Below are 17,275 nucleotides of genomic sequence, written 5' to 3' on the forward strand. Positions count from 1 at the left end.
CAGTTACTAGCGAGTGGTTTGCAGGCACAGGCACGTCTGCTGCAAGTACAGCGCCGTCAGGAGACAGGGGTTGCTGGCCCATTCCCCATGCTCGGTGGCTGGGCATCACCGCCCTGGAGTACGGCCGATAGAAAACGGCGGCTGCCATTTGCGCCGCCCGGCAACTCATACTTACCTGGCAGGGGAGATACCATGATCAAGAAGGTGGTTCACCCAGGGCGAGGCTTGGCCATTGCACTCCGGCCACGCTGACCCCTGCGAATTCCCCAAATGTGGGAATCTCGACTGCATAATTTCTGGTAGTGGGGGACTGCGTTCGCGCTCTCCCCTGAGCACAGTGGTTCAAGACAGAGTTCAGGCGGTAGCGTCAGACCCGGCTGGAGCCAAGTGGTGCTCGCTGCAGAGCCATTTGAGGAGAGCTGAGCTCCAGCGAGGGGGAGCTTAAGCTTGAGCTCCACCTTTTTTGCACTTCTTCTACGAGTGATGTCACTGGGGGTAGGGTTAGGGGCGGGGTTGGTGTACGCATTAAAACAGCTTACAGGAGGAGGAGCGACAGCTCATGCTCCCCCTCGCTGGAGCTCAGCTCTCCTCAAATGGCTCTGCAGCGAGCACCCTCTCGCTGGAGCGGCGCTTCCCTCTCTTCCTCGTCCTTTGCCAAGCCTCTTTTGCTCCAGTAGAGCCGCGCGCGCCTGTGGAAGGCCTGCCCACCCGTCGCTAGAAGAGCCCGTTCTGACGCCGAAAACTACTCGAAAGGTGCCCCCTCAAAGCGGTTTGACCAGGTGAAGGAACACGCAAAGAGAGCCCCCGGTGGCTTTTGTCCGCCAAGCGAGTGTGCCCTGTGGAATGTCAGAATTTTATTTTTACCGGCCTGCCGCTGTTACTGACGGAACGAATGCAGACCGTGTGAAAGGTCATCATTTTATCTGCCATTAAGTAAGCGAACGCTTCGGCTCGGATCAGAGGTAACTTTGTTTCAAGAACTGCAATCTTTTGCAGACGTCTGTGGCGTTTTGGGCAGAGGGACGGTTCTAAACCAATCTGAACCAGAGGCAATTTCGCAGCCAGCCGTCGGTGGTTTCCCGTCCCAGGAATGTAAGGTGCTTGCAGCGGGAGGTTGTTTCGTTAGCGCTTCCGCTTCCGTCAGTGAAGTTCTTTTGCGGAACGTTTGTAGATCCCGTCGTCTTCTTCAAGCTATGTCGTTTGAGCACTGTGCTGATAGGCTGACGTAAGAAAACAGAACAAGGCAAGAGTGCAAAGCACGGAGCTCTAGGCAAAGGCGGTCCGAACCGCAGCAAAGCAGGAGGTCGACATGTCCAAATAGACCAAATCAGAAACTAAGCAGAGAAAAACGGCATCTGTAGAGAAAGAAAACAGATGGAGGAAAAGAAAGAAAGAACAGGAGGATCCCCTCCCCTCCCCCCATAGAGGGTCTGTTATCCCCAGATCGAGTGCGTCCGGTGGAATCCATGTGTTGGCAGCCCCAACTGATGACAAAACACAGAGCAAGCATCTGGAGGAAGCTCAAACTCTTCATGCGTTGCCACAGTTACTAGCGAGTGGTTTGCAGGCACAGGCACGTCTGCTGCAAGTACAGCGCCGTCAGGAGACAGGGGTTGCTGGCCCATTCCCCATGCTCGGTGGCTGGGCATCACCGCCCTGGAGTACGGCCGATAGAAAACGGCGGCTGCCATTTGCGCCGCCCGGCAACTCATACTTACCTGGCAGGGGAGATACCATGATCAAGAAGCTGGTTCACCCAGGGCGAGGCTTGGCCATTGCACTCCGGCCACGCTGACCCCTGCGAATTCCCCAAATGTGGGAATCTCGACTGCATAATTTCTGGTAGTGGGGGACAGCGTTCGCGCTCTCCCCTGAGCACAGTGGTTCAAGACAGAGTTCAGGCGGTAGCGTCGGACCCGGCTGGAGCCAAGTGGTGCTCGCTGCAGAGCCATTTGAGGAGAGCTGAGCTCCAGCGAGGGGGAGCTTAAGCTTGAGCTCCACCTTTTTTGCACTTCTTCTACGAGTGATGTCACTGGGGGTAGGGTAGTAGAGCCGCGCGTGCCTGTGGAAGGCCTGCCCACCCGTCGCTAGAAGAGCCCGTTCTGACGCCGAAAACTACTCGAAAGGTCCCCCCTCAAAGCGGTTTGACCAGGTGAAGGAACACGCAAAGAGAGCCCCCGGTGGCTTTTGTCCGCCAAGCGAGTGTGCCCTGTGGAATGTCAGAATTTTATTTTTACCGGCCTGCCGGTTACTGACGGAACGAATGCAGACCGTGTGAAAGGTCATCATTTTATCTGCCATTAAGTAAGCGAACGCTTCGGCTCGGATCAGAGGTAACTTTGTTTCAAGAACTGCAATCTTTTGCAGACGTCTGTGGCGTTTTGGGCAGAGGGACGGTTCTAAACCAATCTGAACCAGAGGCAATTTCGCAGCCAGCCGTCGGTGGTTTCCCGTCCCAGGAATGTAAGGTGCTTGCAGCGGGAGGTTGTTTCGTTAGCGCTTCCGCTTCCGTCAGTGAAGTTCTTTTGCGGAACGTTTGTAGATCCCGTCGTCTTCTTCAAGCTATGTCGTTTGAGCACTGTGCTGATAGGCTGACGTAAGAAAACAGGACACAAAACATACAAGGCAAGAGTGCAAAGCACGGAGCTCTAGGCAAAGGCGGTCCGAACCGCAGCAAAGCAGGAGGTCGACATGTCCAAATAGACCAAATCAGAAACTAAGCAGAGAAAAACGGCATCTGTAGAGAAAGAAAACAGATGGAGGAAAAGAAAGAAAGAACAGGAGGATCCCCTCCCCTCCCCCCATAGAGGGTCTGTTATCCCCAGATCGAGTGCGTCCGGTGGAATCCATGTGTTGGCAGCCCCAACTGATGACAAAACACAGAGCAAGCATCTGGAGGAAGCTCAAACTCTTCATGCGTTGCCACAGTTACTAGCGAGTGGTTTGCAGGCACAGGCACGTCTGCTGCAAGTACAGCGCCGTCAGGAGACAGGGGTTGCTGGCCCATTCCCCATGCTCGGTGGCTGGGCATCACCGCCCTGGAGTACAGCCGATAGAAAACGGCGGCTGCCATTTGCGCCGCCCGGCAACTCATACTTACCTGGCAGGGGAGATACCATGATCAAGAAGGTGGTTCACCCGGGGCGAGGCTTGGCCATTGCACTCCGGCCACGCTGACCCCTGCGAATTCCCCAAATGTGGGAATCTCGACTGCATAATTTCTGGTAGTGGGGGACTGCGTTCGCGCTCTCCCCTGAGCACAGTGGTTCAAGACAGAGTTCAGGCGGTAGCGTCGGACCCGGCTGGAGCCAAGTGGTGCTCGCTGCAGAGCCATTTGAGGAGAGCTGAGCTCCAGCGAGGGGGAGCTTAAGCTTGAGCTCCACCTTTTTTGCACTTCTTCTACGAGTGATGTCACTGGGGGTAGGGTTAGGGGCGGGGTTAGTGTACGCATTAAAACAGCTTACAGGAGGAGGAGCGACAGCTCATGCTCCCCCTCGCTGGAGCTCAGCTCTCCTCAAATGGCTCTGCAGCGAGCCCCTCTCGCTGGAGCGGCGCTTCCCTCTCTTCCTCGTCCTTTGCCAAGCCTCTTTTGCTCCAGTAGAGCCGCGCGCGCCTGTGGAAGGCCTGCCCACCCGTCGCTAGAAGAGCCCGTTCTGACGCCGAAAACTACTCGAAAGGTCCCCCCTCAAAGCGGTTTGACCAGGTGAAGGAACACGCAAAGAGAGCCCCCGGTGGCTTTTGTCCGCCAAGCGAGTGTGCCCTGTGGAATGTCAGAATTTTATTTTTACCGGCCTGCCGGTTACTGACGGAACGAATGCAGACCGTGTGAAAGGTCATCATTTTATCTGCCATTAAGTAAGCGAACGCTTCGGCTCGGATCAGAGGTAACTTTGTTTCAAGAACTGCAATCTTTTGCAGACGTCTGTGGCGTTTTGGGCAGAGGGACGGTTCTAAACCAATCTGAACCAGAGGCAATTTCGCAGCCAGCCGTCGGTGGTTTCCCGTCCCAGGAATGTAAGGTGCTTGCAGCGGGAGGTTGTTTCGTTAGCGCTTCCGCTTCCGTCAGTGAAGTTCTTTTGCGGAACGTTTGTAGATCCCGTCGTCTTCTTCAAGCTATGTCGTTTGAGCACTGTGCTGATAGGCTGACGTAAGAAAACAGGACACAAAACATACAAGGCAAGAGTGCAAAGCACGGAGCTCTAGGCAAAGGCGGTCCGAACCGCAGCAAAGCAGGAGGTCGACATGTCCAAATAGACCAAATCAGAAACTAAGCAGAGAAAAACGGCATCTGTAGAGAAAGAAAACAGATGGAGGAAAAGAAAGAAAGAACAGGAGGATCCCCTCCCCTCCCCCCATAGAGGGTCTGTTATCCCCAGATCGAGTGCGTCCGGTGGAATCCATGTGTTGGCAGCCCCAACTGATGACAAAACACAGAGCAAGCATCTGGAGGAAGCTCAAACTCTTCATGCGTTGCCACAGTTACTAGCGAGTGGTTTGCAGGCACAGGCACGTCTGCTGCAAGTACAGCGCCGTCAGGAGACAGGGGTTGCTGGCCCATTCCCCATGCTCGGTGGCTGGGCATCACCGCCCTGGAGTACGGCCGATAGAAAACGGCGGCTGCCATTTGCGCCGCCCGGCAACTCTTACTTACCTGGCAGGGGAGATACCATGATCAAGAAGGTGGTTCACCCAGGGCGAGGCTTGGCCATTGCACTCCGGCCTCGCTGACCCCTGCGAATTCCCCAAATGTGGGAATCTCGACTGCATAATTTCTGGTAGTGGGGGACTGCGTTCGCGCTCTCCCCTGAGCACAGTGGTTCAAGACAGAGTTCAGGCGGTAGCGTCGGACCCGGCTGGAGCCAAGTGGTGCTCGCTGCAGAGCCATTTGAGGAGAGCTGAGCTCCAGCGAGGGGGAGCTTAAGCTTGAGCTCCACCTTTTTTGCACTTCTTCTACGAGTGATGTCACTGGGGGTAGGGTTAGGGGCGGGGTTGGTGTACGCATTAAAACAGCTTACAGGAGGAGGAGCGACAGCTCATGCTCCCCCTCGCTGGAGCTCAGCTCTCCTCAAATGGCTCTGCAGCGAGCACCCTCTCGCTGGAGCGGCGCTTCCCTCTCTTCCTCGTCCTTTGCCAAGCCTCTTTTGCTCCAGTAGAGCCGCGCGCGCCTGTGGAAGGCCTGCCCACCCGTCGCTAGAAGAGCCCGTTCTGACGCCGAAAACTACTCGAAAGGTCCCCCCTCAAAGCGGTTTGACCAGGTGAAGGAACATGCAAAGAGAGCCCCCGGTGGCTTTTGTCCGCCAAGCGAGTGTGCCCTGTGGAATGTCAGAATTTTATTTTTACCGGCCTGCCGCTGTTACTGACGGAACGAATGCAGACCGTGTGAAAGGTCATCATTTTATCTGCCATTAAGTAAGCGAACGCTTCGGCTCGGATCAGAGGTAACTTTGTTTCAAGAACTGCAATCTTTTGCAGACGTCTGTGGCGTTTTGGGCAGAGGGACGGTTCTAAACCAATCTGAACCAGAGGCAATTTCGCAGCCAGCCGTCGGTGGTTTCCCGTCCCAGGAATGTAAGGTGCTTGCAGCGGGAGGTTGTTTCGTTAGCGCTTCCGCTTCCGTCAGTGAAGTTCTTTTGCGGAACGTTTGTAGATCCCGTCGTCTTCTTCAAGCTATGTCGTTTGAGCACTGTGCTGATAGGCTGACGTAAGAAAACAGGACACAAAACATACAAGGCAAGAGTGCAAAGCACGGAGCTCTAGGCAAAGGCGGTCCGAACCGCAGCAAAGCAGGAGGTCGACATGTCCAAATAGACCAAATCAGAAACTAAGCAGAGAAAAACGGCATCTGTAGAGAAAGAAAACAGATGGAGGAAAAGAAAGAAAGAACAGGAGGATCCCCTCCCCTCCCCCCATAGAGGGTCTGTTATCCCCAGATCGAGTGCGTCCGGTGGAATCCATGTGTTGGCAGCCCCAACTGATGACAAAACACAGAGCAAGCATCTGGAGGAAGCTCAAACTCTTCATGCGTTGCCACAGTTACTAGCGAGTGGTTTGCAGGCACAGGCACGTCTGCTGCAAGTACAGCGCCGTCAGGAGACAGGGGTTGCTGGCCCATTCCCCATGCTCGGTGGCTGGGCATCACCGCCCTGGAGTACGGCCGATAGAAAACGGCGGCTGCCATTTGCGCCGCCCGGCAACTCATACTTACCTGGCAGGGGAGATACCATGATCAAGAAGGTGGTTCACCCAGGGCGAGGCTTGGCCATTGCACTCCGGCCACGCTGACTCCTGCGAATTCCCCAAATGTGGGAATCTCGACTGCATAATTTCTGGTAGTGGGGGACTGCGTTCGCGCTCTCCCCTGAGCACAGTGGTTCAAGACAGAGTTCAGGCGGTAGCGTCGGACCCGGCTGGAGCCAAGTGGTGCTCGCTGCAGAGCCATTTGAGGAGAGCTGAGCTCCAGCGAGGGGGAGCTTAAGCTTGAGCTCCACCTTTTTTGCACTTCTTCTACGAGTGATGTCACTGGGGGTAGGGTTAGGGGCGGGGTTGGTGTACGCATTAAAACAGCTTACAGGAGGAGGAGCGACAGCTCATGCTCCCCCTCGCTGGAGCTCAGCTCTCCTCAAATGGCTCTGCAGCGAGCACCCTCTCGCTGGAGCGGCGCTTCCCTCTCTTCCTCGTCCTTTGCCAAGCCTCTTTTGCTCCAGTAGAGCCGCGCGCGCCTGTGGAAGGCCTGCCCACCCGTCGCTAGAAGAGCCCGTTCTGACGCCGAAAACTACTCGAAAGGTCCCCCCTCAAAGCGGTTTGACCAGGTGAAGGAACACGCAAAGAGAGCCCCCGGTGGCTTTTGTCCGCCAAGCGAGTGTGCCCTGTGGAATGTCAGAATTTTATTTTTACCGGCCTGCCGCTGTTACTGACGGAACGAATGCAGACCGTGTGAAAGGTCATCATTTTATCTGCCATTAAGTAAGCGAACGCTTCGGCTCGGATCAGAGGTAACTTTGTTTCAAGAACTGCAATCTTTTGCAGACGTCTGTGGCGTTTTGGGCAGAGGGACGGTTCTAAACCAATCTGAACCAGAGGCAATTTCGCAGCCAGCCGTCGGTGGTTTCCCGTCCCAGGAATGTAAGGTGCTTGCAGCGGGAGGTTGTTTCGTTAGCGCTTCCGCTTCCGTCAGTGAAGTTCTTTTGCGGAACGTTTGTAGATCCCGTCGTCTTCTTCAAGCTATGTCGTTTGAGCACTGTGCTGATAGGCTGACGTAAGAAAACAGAACAAGGCAAGAGTGCAAAGCACGGAGCTCTAGGCAAAGGCGGTCCGAACCGCAGCAAAGCAGGAGGTCGACATGTCCAAATAGACCAAATCAGAAACTAAGCAGAGAAAAACGGCATCTGTAGAGAAAGAAAACAGATGGAGGAAAAGAAAGAAAGAACAGGAGGATCCCCTCCCCTCCCCCCATAGAGGGTCTGTTATCCCCAGATCGAGTGCGTCCGGTGGAATCCATGTGTTGGCAGCCCCAACTGATGACAAAACACAGAGCAAGCATCTGGAGGAAGCTCAAACTCTTCATGCGTTGCCACAGTTACTAGCGAGTGGTTTGCAGGCACAGGCACGTCTGCTGCAAGTACAGCGCCGTCAGGAGACAGGGGTTGCTGGCCCATTCCCCATGCTCGGTGGCTGGGCATCACCGCCCTGGAATACGGCCGATAGAAAACGGCGGCTGCCATTTGCGCCGCCCGGCAACTCATACTTACCTGGCAGGGGAGATACCATGATCAAGAAGGTGGTTCACCCAGGGCGAGGCTTGGCCATTGCACTCCGGCCACGCTGACCCCTGCGAATTCCCCAAATGTGGGAATCTCGACTGCATAATTTCTGGTAGTGGGGGACTGCGTTCGCGCTCTCCCCTGAGCACAGTGGTTCAAGACAGAGTTCAGGCGATAGCGTCGGACCCGGCTGGAGCCAAGTGGTGCTCGCTGCAGAGCCATTTGAGGAGAGCTGAGCTCCAGCGAGGGGAAGCTTGAGCTCCACCTTTTTTGCACTTCTTCTACGAGTGATGTCACTGGGGGTAGGGTAGTAGAGCCGCGCGTGCCTGTGGAAGGCCTGCCCACCCGTCGCTAGAAGAGCCCGTTCTGACGCCGAAAACTACTCGAAAGGTCCCCCCTCAAAGCGGTTTGACCAGGTGAAGGAACACGCAAAGAGAGCCCCCGGTGGCTTTTGTCCGCCAAGCGAGTGTGCCCTGTGGAATGTCAGAATTTTATTTTTACCGGCCTGCCGCTGTTACTGACGGAACGAATGCAGACCGTGTGAAAGGTCATCATTTTATCTGCCATTAAGTAAGCGAACGCTTCGGCTCGGATCAGAGGTAACTTTGTTTCAAGAACTGCAATCTTTTGCAGACGTCTGTGGCGTTTTGGGCAGAGGGACGGTTCTAAACCAATCTGAACCAGAGGCAATTTTGCAGCCAGCCGTCGGTGGTTTCCCGTCCCAGGAATGTAAGGTGCTTGCAGCGGGAGGTTGTTTCGTTAGCGCTTCCGCTTCCGTCAGTGAAGTTCTTTTGCGGAACGTTTGTAGATCCCGTCGTCTTCTTCAAGCTATGTCGTTTGAGCACTGTGCTGATAGGCTGACGTAAGAAAACAGAACAAGGCAAGAGTGCAAAGCACGGAGCTCTAGGCAAAGGCGGTCCGAACCGCAGCAAAGCAGGAGGTCGACATGTCCAAATAGACCAAATCAGAAACTAAGCAGAGAAAAACGGCATCTGTAGAGAAAGAAAACAGATGGAGGAAAAGAAAGAAAGAACAGGAGGATCCCCTCCCCTCCCCCCATAGAGGGTCTGTTATCCCCAGATCGAGTGCGTCCGGTGGAATCCATGTGTTGGCAGCCCCAACTGATGACAAAACACAGAGCAAGCATCTGGAGGAAGCTCAAACTCTTCATGCGTTGCCACAGTTACTAGCGAGTGGTTTGCAGGCACAGGCACGTCTGCTGCAAGTACAGCGCCGTCAGGAGACAGGGGTTGCTGGCCCATTCCCCATGCTCGGTGGCTGGGCATCACCGCCCTGGAATACGGCCGATAGAAAACGGCGGCTGCCATTTGCGCCGCCCGGCAACTCATACTTACCTGGCAGGGGAGATACCATGATCAAGAAGGTGGTTCACCCAGGGCGAGGCTTGGCCATTGCACTCCGGCCACGCTGACCCCTGCGAATTCCCCAAATGTGGGAATCTCGACTGCATAATTTCTGGTAGTGGGGGACTGCGTTCGCGCTCTCCCCTGAGCACAGTGGTTCAAGACAGAGTTCAGGCGATAGCGTCGGACCCGGCTGGAGCCAAGTGGTGCTCGCTGCAGAGCCATTTGAGGAGAGCTGAGCTCCAGCGAGGGGGAGCTTAAGCTTGAGCTCCACCTTTTTTGCACTTCTTCTACGAGTGATGTCACTGGGGGTAGGGTTAGGGGCGGGGTTGGTGTACGCATTAAAACAGCTTACAGGAGGAGGAGCGACAGCTCATGCTCCCCCTCGCTGGAGCTCAGCTCTCCTCAAATGGCTCTGCAGCGAGCACCCTCTCGCTGGAGCGGCGCTTCCCTCTCTTCCTCGTCCTTTGCCAAGCCTCTTTTGCTCCAGTAGAGCCGCGCGCGCCTGTGGAAGGCCTGCCCACCCGTCGCTAGAAGAGCCCGTTCTGACGCCGAAAACTACTCGAAAGGTCCCCCCTCAAAGCGGTTTGACCAGGTGAAGGAACACGCAAAGAGAGCCCCCGGTGGCTTTTGTCCGCCAAGCGAGTGTGCCCTGTGGAATGTCAGAATTTTATTTTTACCGGCCTGCCGCTGTTACTGACGGAACGAATGCAGACCGTGTGAAAGGTCATCATTTTATCTGCCATTAAGTAAGCGAACGCTTCGGCTCGGATCAGAGGTAACTTTGTTTCAAGAACTGCAATCTTTTGCAGACGTCTGTGGCGTTTTGGGCAGAGGGACGGTTCTAAACCAATCTGAACCAGAGGCAATTTCGCAGCCAGCCGTCGGTGGTTTCCCGTCCCAGGAATGTAAGGTGCTTGCAGCGGGAGGTTGTTTCGTTAGCGCTTCCGCTTCCGTCAGTGAAGTTCTTTTGCGGAACGTTTGTAGATCCCGTCGTCTTCTTCAAGCTATGTCGTTTGAGCACTGTGCTGATAGGCTGACGTAAGAAAACAGAACAAGGCAAGAGTGCAAAGCACGGAGCTCTAGGCAAAGGCGGTCCGAACCGCAGCAAAGCAGGAGGTCGACATGTCCAAATAGACCAAATCAGAAACTAAGCAGAGAAAAACGGCATCTGTAGAGAAAGAAAACAGATGGAGGAAAAGAAAGAAAGAACAGGAGGATCCCCTCCCCTCCCCCCATAGAGGGTCTGTTATCCCCAGATCGAGTGCGTCCGGTGGAATCCATGTGTTGGCAGCCCCAACTGATGACAAAACACAGAGCAAGCATCTGGAGGAAGCTCAAACTCTTCATGCGTTGCCACAGTTACTAGCGAGTGGTTTGCAGGCACAGGCACGTCTGCTGCAAGTACAGCGCCGTCAGGAGACAGGGGTTGCTGGCCCATTCCCCATGCTCGGTGGCTGGGCATCACCGCCCTGGAGTACGGCCGATAGAAAACGGCGGCTGCCATTTGCGCCGCCCGGCAACTCATACTTACCTGGCAGGGGAGATACCATGATCAAGAAGGTGGTTCACCCAGGGCGAGGCTTGGCCATTGCACTCCGGCCACGCTGACCCCTGCGAATTCCCCAAATGTGGGAATCTCGACTGCATAATTTCTGGTAGTGGGGGACTGCGTTCGCGCTCTCCCCTGAGCACAGTGGTTCAAGACAGAGTTCAGGCGGTAGCGTCGGACCCGGCTGGAGCCAAGTGGTGCTCGCTGCAGAGCCATTTGAGGAGAGCTGAGCTCCAGCGAGGGGGAGCTTAAGCTTGAGCTCCACCTTTTTTGCACTTCTTCTACGAGTGATGTCACTGGGGGTAGGGTAGTAGAGCCGCGCGTGCCTGTGGAAGGCCTGCCCACCCGTCGCTAGAAGAGCCCGTTCTGACGCCGAAAACTACTCGAAAGGTCCCCCCTCAAAGCGGTTTGACCAGGTGAAGGAACACGCAAAGAGAGCCCCCGGTGGCTTTTGTCCGCCAAGCGAGTGTGCCCTGTGGAATGTCAGAATTTTATTTTTACCGGCCTGCCGGTTACTGACGGAACGAATGCAGACCGTGTGAAAGGTCATCATTTTATCTGCCATTAAGTAAGCGAACGCTTCGGCTCGGATCAGAGGTAACTTTGTTTCAAGAACTGCAATCTTTTGCAGACGTCTGTGGCGTTTTGGGCAGAGGGACGGTTCTAAACCAATCTGAACCAGAGGCAATTTCGCAGCCAGCCGTCGGTGGTTTCCCGTCCCAGGAATGTAAGGTGCTTGCAGCGGGAGGTTGTTTCGTTAGCGCTTCCGCTTCCGTCAGTGAAGTTCTTTTGCGGAACGTTTGTAGATCCCGTCGTCTTCTTCAAGCTATGTCGTTTGAGCACTGTGCTGATAGGCTGACGTAAGAAAACAGGACACAAAACATACAAGGCAAGAGTGCAAAGCACGGAGCTCTAGGCAAAGGCGGTCCGAACCGCAGCAAAGCAGGAGGTCGACATGTCCAAATAGACCAAATCAGAAACTAAGCAGAGAAAAACGGCATCTGTAGAGAAAGAAAACAGATGGAGGAAAAGAAAGAAAGAACAGGAGGATCCCCTCCCCTCCCCCCATAGAGGGTCTGTTATCCCCAGATCGAGTGCGTCCGGTGGAATCCATGTGTTGGCAGCCCCAACTGATGACAAAACACAGAGCAAGCATCTGGAGGAAGCTCAAACTCTTCATGCGTTGCCACAGTTACTAGCGAGTGGTTTGCAGGCACAGGCACGTCTGCTGCAAGTACAGCGCCGTCAGGAGACAGGGGTTGCTGGCCCATTCCCCATGCTCGGTGGCTGGGCATCACCGCCCTGGAGTACAGCCGATAGAAAACGGCGGCTGCCATTTGCGCCGCCCGGCAACTCATACTTACCTGGCAGGGGAGATACCATGATCAAGAAGGTGGTTCACCCGGGGCGAGGCTTGGCCATTGCACTCCGGCCACGCTGACCCCTGCGAATTCCCCAAATGTGGGAATCTCGACTGCATAATTTCTGGTAGTGGGGGACTGCGTTCGCGCTCTCCCCTGAGCACAGTGGTTCAAGACAGAGTTCAGGCGGTAGCGTCGGACCCGGCTGGAGCCAAGTGGTGCTCGCTGCAGAGCCATTTGAGGAGAGCTGAGCTCCAGCGAGGGGGAGCTTAAGCTTGAGCTCCACCTTTTTTGCACTTCTTCTACGAGTGATGTCACTGGGGGTAGGGTTAGGGGCGGGGTTAGTGTACGCATTAAAACAGCTTACAGGAGGAGGAGCGACAGCTCATGCTCCCCCTCGCTGGAGCTCAGCTCTCCTCAAATGGCTCTGCAGCGAGCCCCTCTCGCTGGAGCGGCGCTTCCCTCTCTTCCTCGTCCTTTGCCAAGCCTCTTTTGCTCCAGTAGAGCCGCGCGCGCCTGTGGAAGGCCTGCCCACCCGTCGCTAGAAGAGCCCGTTCTGACGCCGAAAACTACTCGAAAGGTCCCCCCTCAAAGCGGTTTGACCAGGTGAAGGAACACGCAAAGAGAGCCCCCGGTGGCTTTTGTCCGCCAAGCGAGTGTGCCCTGTGGAATGTCAGAATTTTATTTTTACCGGCCTGCCGCTGTTACTGACGGAACGAATGCAGACCGTGTGAAAGGTCATCATTTTATCTGCCATTAAGTAAGCGAACGCTTCGGCTCGGATCAGAGGTAACTTTGTTTCAAGAACTGCAATCTTTTGCAGACGTCTGTGGCGTTTTGGGCAGAGGGACGGTTCTAAACCAATCTGAACCAGAGGCAATTTCGCAGCCAGCCGTCGGTGGTTTCCCGTCCCAGGAATGTAAGGTGCTTGCAGCGGGAGGTTGTTTCGTTAGCGCTTCCGCTTCCGTCAGTGAAGTTCTTTTGCGGAACGTTTGTAGATCCCGTCGTCTTCTTCAAGCTATGTCGTTTGAGCACTGTGCTGATAGGCTGACGTAAGAAAACAGGACACAAAACATACAAGGCAAGAGTGCAAAGCACGGAGCTCTAGGCAAAGGCGGTCCGAACCGCAGCAAAGCAGGAGGTCGACATGTCCAAATAGACCAAATCAGAAACTAAGCAGAGAAAAACGGCATCTGTAGAGAAAGAAAACAGATGGAGGAAAAGAAAGAAAGAACAGGAGGATCCCCTCCCCTCCCCCCATAGAGGGTCTGTTATCCCCAGATCGAGTGCGTCCGGTGGAATCCATGTGTTGGCAGCCCCAACTGATGACAAAACACAGAGCAAGCATCTGGAGGAAGCTCAAACTCTTCATGCGTTGCCACAGTTACTAGCGAGTGGTTTGCAGGCACAGGCACGTCTGCTGCAAGTACAGCGCCGTCAGGAGACAGGGGTTGCTGGCCCATTCCCCATGCTCGGTGGCTGGGCATCACCGCCCTGGAGTACGGCCGATAGAAAACGGCGGCTGCCATTTGCGCCGCCCGGCAACTCATACTTACCTGGCAGGGGAGATACCATGATCAAGAAGGTGGTTCACCCAGGGCGAGGCTTGGCCATTGCACTCCGGCCACGCTGACCCCTGCGAATTCCCCAAATGTGGGAATCTCGACTGCATAATTTCTGGTAGTGGGGGACTGCGTTCGCGCTCTCCCCTGAGCACAGTGGTTCAAGACAGAGTTCAGGCGGTAGCGTCGGACCCGGCTGGAGCCAAGTGGTGCTCGCTGCAGAGCCATTTGAGGAGAGCTGAGCTCCAGCGAGGGGGAGCTTAAGCTTGAGCTCCACCTTTTTTGCACTTCTTCTACGAGTGATGTCACTGGGGGTAGGGTAGTAGAGCCGCGCGTGCCTGTGGAAGGCCTGCCCACCCGTCGCTAGAAGAGCTCGTTCTGACGCCGAAAACTACTCGAAAGGTCCCCCCTCAAAGCGGTTTGACCAGGTGAAGGAACACGCAAAGAGAGCCCCCGGTGGCTTTTGTCCGCCAAGCGAGTGTGCCCTGTGGAATGTCAGAATTTTATTTTTACCGGCCTGCCGCTGTTACTGACGGAACGAATGCAGATCGTGTGAAAGGTCATCATTTTATCTGCCATTAAGTAAGCGAACGCTTCGGCTCGGATCAGAGGTAACTTTGTTTCAAGAACTGCAATCTTTTGCAGACGTCTGTGGCGTTTTGGGCAGAGGGACGGTTCTAAACCAATCTGAACCAGAGGCAATTTCGCAGCCAGCCGTCGGTGGTTTCCCGTCCCAGGAATGTAAGGTGCTTGCAGCGGGAGGTTGTTTCGTTAGCGCTTCCGCTTCCGTCAGTGAAGTTCTTTTGCGGAACGTTTGTAGATCCCGTCGTCTTCTTCAAGCTATGTCGTTTGAGCACTGTGCTGATAGGCTGACGTAAGAAAACAGGACACAAAACATACAAGGCAAGAGTGCAAAGCACGGAGCTCTAGGCAAAGGCGGTCCGAACCGCAGCAAAGCAGGAGGTCGACATGTCCAAATAGACCAAATCAGAAACTAAGCAGAGAAAAACGGCATCTGTAGAGAAAGAAAACAGATGGAGGAAAAGAAAGAAAGAACAGGAGGATCCCCTCCCCTCCCCCCATAGAGGGTCTGTTATCCCCAGATCGAGTGCGTCCGGTGGAATCCATGTGTTGGCAGCCCCAACTGATGACAAAACACAGAGCAAGCATCTGGAGGAAGCTCAAACTCTTCATGCGTTGCCACAGTTACTAGCGAGTGGTTTGCAGGCACAGGCACGTCTGCTGCAAGTACAGCGCCGTCAGGAGACAGGGGTTGCTGGCCCATTCCCCATGCTCGGTGGCTGGGCATCACCGCCCTGGAGTACGGCCGATAGAAAACGGCGGCTGCCATTTGCGCCGCCCGGCAACTCATACTTACCTGGCAGGGGAGATACCATGATCAAGAAGGTGGTTCACCCAGGGCAAGGCTTGGCCATTGCACTCCGGCCACGCTGACCCCTGCGAATTCCCCAAATGTGGGAATCTCGACTGCATAATTTCAGGTAGTGGGGGACTGCGTTCGCGCTCTCCCCTGAGCACAGTGGTTCAAGACAGAGTTCAGGCGGTAGCGTCGGACCCGGCTGGAGCCAAGTGGTGCTCGCTGCAGAGCCATTTGAGGAGAGCTGAGCTCCAGCGAGGGGGAGCTTAAGCTTGAGCTCCACCTTTTTTGCACTTCTTCTACGAGTGATGTCACTGGGGGTAGGGTAGTAGAGCCGCGCGTGCCTGTGGAAGGCCTGCCCACCCGTCGCTAGAAGAGCCCGTTCTGACGCCGAAAACTACTCGAAAGGTCCCCCCTCAAAGCGGTTTGACCAGGTGAAGGAACACGCAAAGAGAGCCCCCGGTGGCTTTTGTCCGCCAAGCGAGTGTGCCCTGTGGAATGTCAGAATTTTATTTTTACCGGCCTGCCGCTGTTACTGACGGAACGAATGCAGACCGTGTGAAAGGTCATCATTTTATCTGCCATTAAGTAAGCGAACGCTTCGGCTCGGATCAGAGGTAACTTTGTTTCAAGAACTGCAATCTTTTGCAGACGTCTGTGGCGTTTTGGGCAGAGGGACGGTTCTAAACCAATCTGAACCAGAGGCAATTTCGCAGCCAGCCGTCGGTGGTTTCCCGTCCCAGGAATGTAAGGTGCTTGCAGCGGGAGGTTGTTTCGTTAGCGCTTCCGCTTCCGTCAGTGAAGTTATTTTGCGGAACGTTTGTAGATCCCGTCGTCTTCTTCAAGCTATGTCGTTTGAGCACTGTGCTGATAGGCTGACGTAAGAAAACAGGACACAAAACATACAAGGCAAGAGTGCAAAGCACGGAGCTCTAGGCAAAGGCGGTCCGAACCGCAGCAAAGCAGGAGGTCGACATGTCCAAATAGACCAAATCAGAAACTAAGCAGAGAAAAACGGCATCTGTAGAGAAAGAAAACAGATGGAGGAAAAGAAAGAAAGAACAGGAGGATCCCCTCCCCTCCCCCCATAGAGGGTCTGTTATCCCCAGATCGAGTGCGTCCGGTGGAATCCATGTGTTGGCAGCCCCAACTGATGACAAAACACAGAGCAAGCATCTGGAGGAAGCTCAAACTCTTCATGCGTTGCCACAGTTACTAGCGAGTGGTTTGCAGGCACAGGCACGTCTGCTGCAAGTACAGCGCCGTCAGGAGACAGGGGTTGCTGGCCCATTCCCCATGCTCGGTGGCTGGGCATCACCGCCCTGGAGTACGGCCGATAGAAAACGGCGGCTGCCATTTGCGCCGCCCGGCAACTCATACTTACCTGGCAGGGGAGATACCATGATCAAGAAGGTGGATCACCCAGGGCAAGGCTTGGCCATTGCACTCCGGCCACGCTGACCCCTGCGAATTCCCCAAATGTGGGAATCTCGACTGCATAATTTCTGGTAGTGGGGGACTGCGTTCGCGCTCTCCCCTGAGCACAGTGGTTCAAGACAGAGTTCAGGCGATAGCGTCGGACCCGGCTGGAGCCAAGTGGTGCTCGCTGCAGAGCCATTTGAGGAGAGCTGAGCTCCAGCGAGGGGAAGCTTGAGCTCCACCTTTTTTGCACTTCTTCTACGAGTGATGTCACTGGGGGTAGGGTAGTAGAGCCGCGCGTGCCTGTGGAAGGCCTGCCCACCCGTCGCTAGAAGAGCCCGTTCTGACGCCGAAAACTACTCGAAAGGTCCCCCCTCAAAGCGGTTTGACCAGGTGAAGGAACACGCAAAGAGAGCCCCCGGTGGCTTTTGTCCGCCAAGCGAGTGTGCCCTGTGGAATGTCAGAATTTTATTTTTACCGGCCTGCCGCTGTTACTGACGGAACGAATGCAGACCGTGTGAAAGGTCATCATTTTATCTGCCATTAAGTAAGCGAACGCTTCGGCTCGGATCAGAGGTAACTTTGTTTCAAGAACTGCAATCTTTTGCAGACGTCTGTGGCGTTTTGGGCAGAGGGACGGTTCTAAACCAATCTGAACCAGAGGCAATTTCGCAGCCAGCCGTCGGTGGTTTCCCGTCCCAGGAATGTAAGGTGCTTGCAGCGGGAGGTTGTTTCGTTAGCGCTTCCGCTTCCGTCAGTGAAGTTCTTTTGCGGAACGTTTGTAGATCCCGTCGTCTTCTTCAAGCTATGTCGTTTGAGCACTGTGCTGATAGGCTGACGTAAGAAAACAGGACACAAAACATACAAGGCAAGAGTGCA

General features: G+C 54.9%; 1 long non-coding RNA gene and 12 other non-coding genes across 13 annotated transcripts; all 13 read left to right on the top strand.

The window, feature by feature from the left end:
* The first annotated feature begins 167 nt into the window (after positions 1-167).
* Positions 168-331, top strand: LOC141384049 (U1 spliceosomal RNA). The gene has a single exon (XR_015485107.1). It is a non-coding gene; the product is annotated as a U1 spliceosomal RNA (small nuclear RNA).
* A 1,379-nt stretch (positions 332-1,710) lies between these two features.
* LOC141384113 (U1 spliceosomal RNA) lies at positions 1,711-1,874 on the top strand. Its single transcript, XR_015485993.1, has one exon. It is a non-coding gene; the product is annotated as a U1 spliceosomal RNA (small nuclear RNA).
* A 1,218-nt stretch (positions 1,875-3,092) lies between these two features.
* On the top strand, positions 3,093-3,256 carry LOC141384089 (U1 spliceosomal RNA). Its single transcript, XR_015485662.1, has one exon. It is a non-coding gene; the product is annotated as a U1 spliceosomal RNA (small nuclear RNA).
* A 1,387-nt stretch (positions 3,257-4,643) lies between these two features.
* LOC141384116 (U1 spliceosomal RNA) lies at positions 4,644-4,807 on the top strand. Its single transcript, XR_015486028.1, has one exon. It is a non-coding gene; the product is annotated as a U1 spliceosomal RNA (small nuclear RNA).
* A 1,390-nt stretch (positions 4,808-6,197) lies between these two features.
* On the top strand, positions 6,198-6,361 carry LOC141384097 (U1 spliceosomal RNA). The gene has a single exon (XR_015485763.1). It is a non-coding gene; the product is annotated as a U1 spliceosomal RNA (small nuclear RNA).
* Positions 6,362-7,740: 1,379 nt separating this feature from the next.
* LOC141384050 (U1 spliceosomal RNA) lies at positions 7,741-7,904 on the top strand. The gene has a single exon (XR_015485119.1). It is a non-coding gene; the product is annotated as a U1 spliceosomal RNA (small nuclear RNA).
* Positions 7,905-9,107: 1,203 nt separating this feature from the next.
* Positions 9,108-9,271, top strand: LOC141384051 (U1 spliceosomal RNA). The gene has a single exon (XR_015485132.1). It is a non-coding gene; the product is annotated as a U1 spliceosomal RNA (small nuclear RNA).
* Positions 9,272-10,650: 1,379 nt separating this feature from the next.
* LOC141384052 (U1 spliceosomal RNA) lies at positions 10,651-10,814 on the top strand. The gene has a single exon (XR_015485144.1). It is a non-coding gene; the product is annotated as a U1 spliceosomal RNA (small nuclear RNA).
* An 870-nt stretch (positions 10,815-11,684) lies between these two features.
* Positions 11,685-13,875, top strand: LOC147845156 (uncharacterized). The gene is made up of 2 exons (XR_015484563.1): positions 11,685-11,983; positions 12,444-13,875. It is a non-coding gene; the product is annotated as an uncharacterized LOC147845156 (long non-coding RNA).
* Positions 12,033-12,196, top strand: LOC141384090 (U1 spliceosomal RNA). Its single transcript, XR_015485674.1, has one exon. It is a non-coding gene; the product is annotated as a U1 spliceosomal RNA (small nuclear RNA).
* On the top strand, positions 13,586-13,749 carry LOC141384054 (U1 spliceosomal RNA). Its single transcript, XR_015485158.1, has one exon. It is a non-coding gene; the product is annotated as a U1 spliceosomal RNA (small nuclear RNA).
* A 1,094-nt stretch (positions 13,876-14,969) lies between the features above and the next one.
* LOC141384146 (U1 spliceosomal RNA) lies at positions 14,970-15,133 on the top strand. Its single transcript, XR_015486465.1, has one exon. It is a non-coding gene; the product is annotated as a U1 spliceosomal RNA (small nuclear RNA).
* A 1,220-nt stretch (positions 15,134-16,353) lies between these two features.
* LOC141384144 (U1 spliceosomal RNA) lies at positions 16,354-16,517 on the top strand. The gene has a single exon (XR_015486399.1). It is a non-coding gene; the product is annotated as a U1 spliceosomal RNA (small nuclear RNA).
* The last annotated feature ends 758 nt before the right edge of the window (positions 16,518-17,275 follow it).

This window comes from Danio rerio, chromosome 4 (assembly GCF_052040795.2).
Source record: "Danio rerio strain M-AB ecotype USA chromosome 4, GRCz13ab, whole genome shotgun sequence".
NCBI classification, from domain to species: domain Eukaryota; kingdom Metazoa; phylum Chordata; class Actinopteri; order Cypriniformes; family Danionidae; genus Danio; species Danio rerio.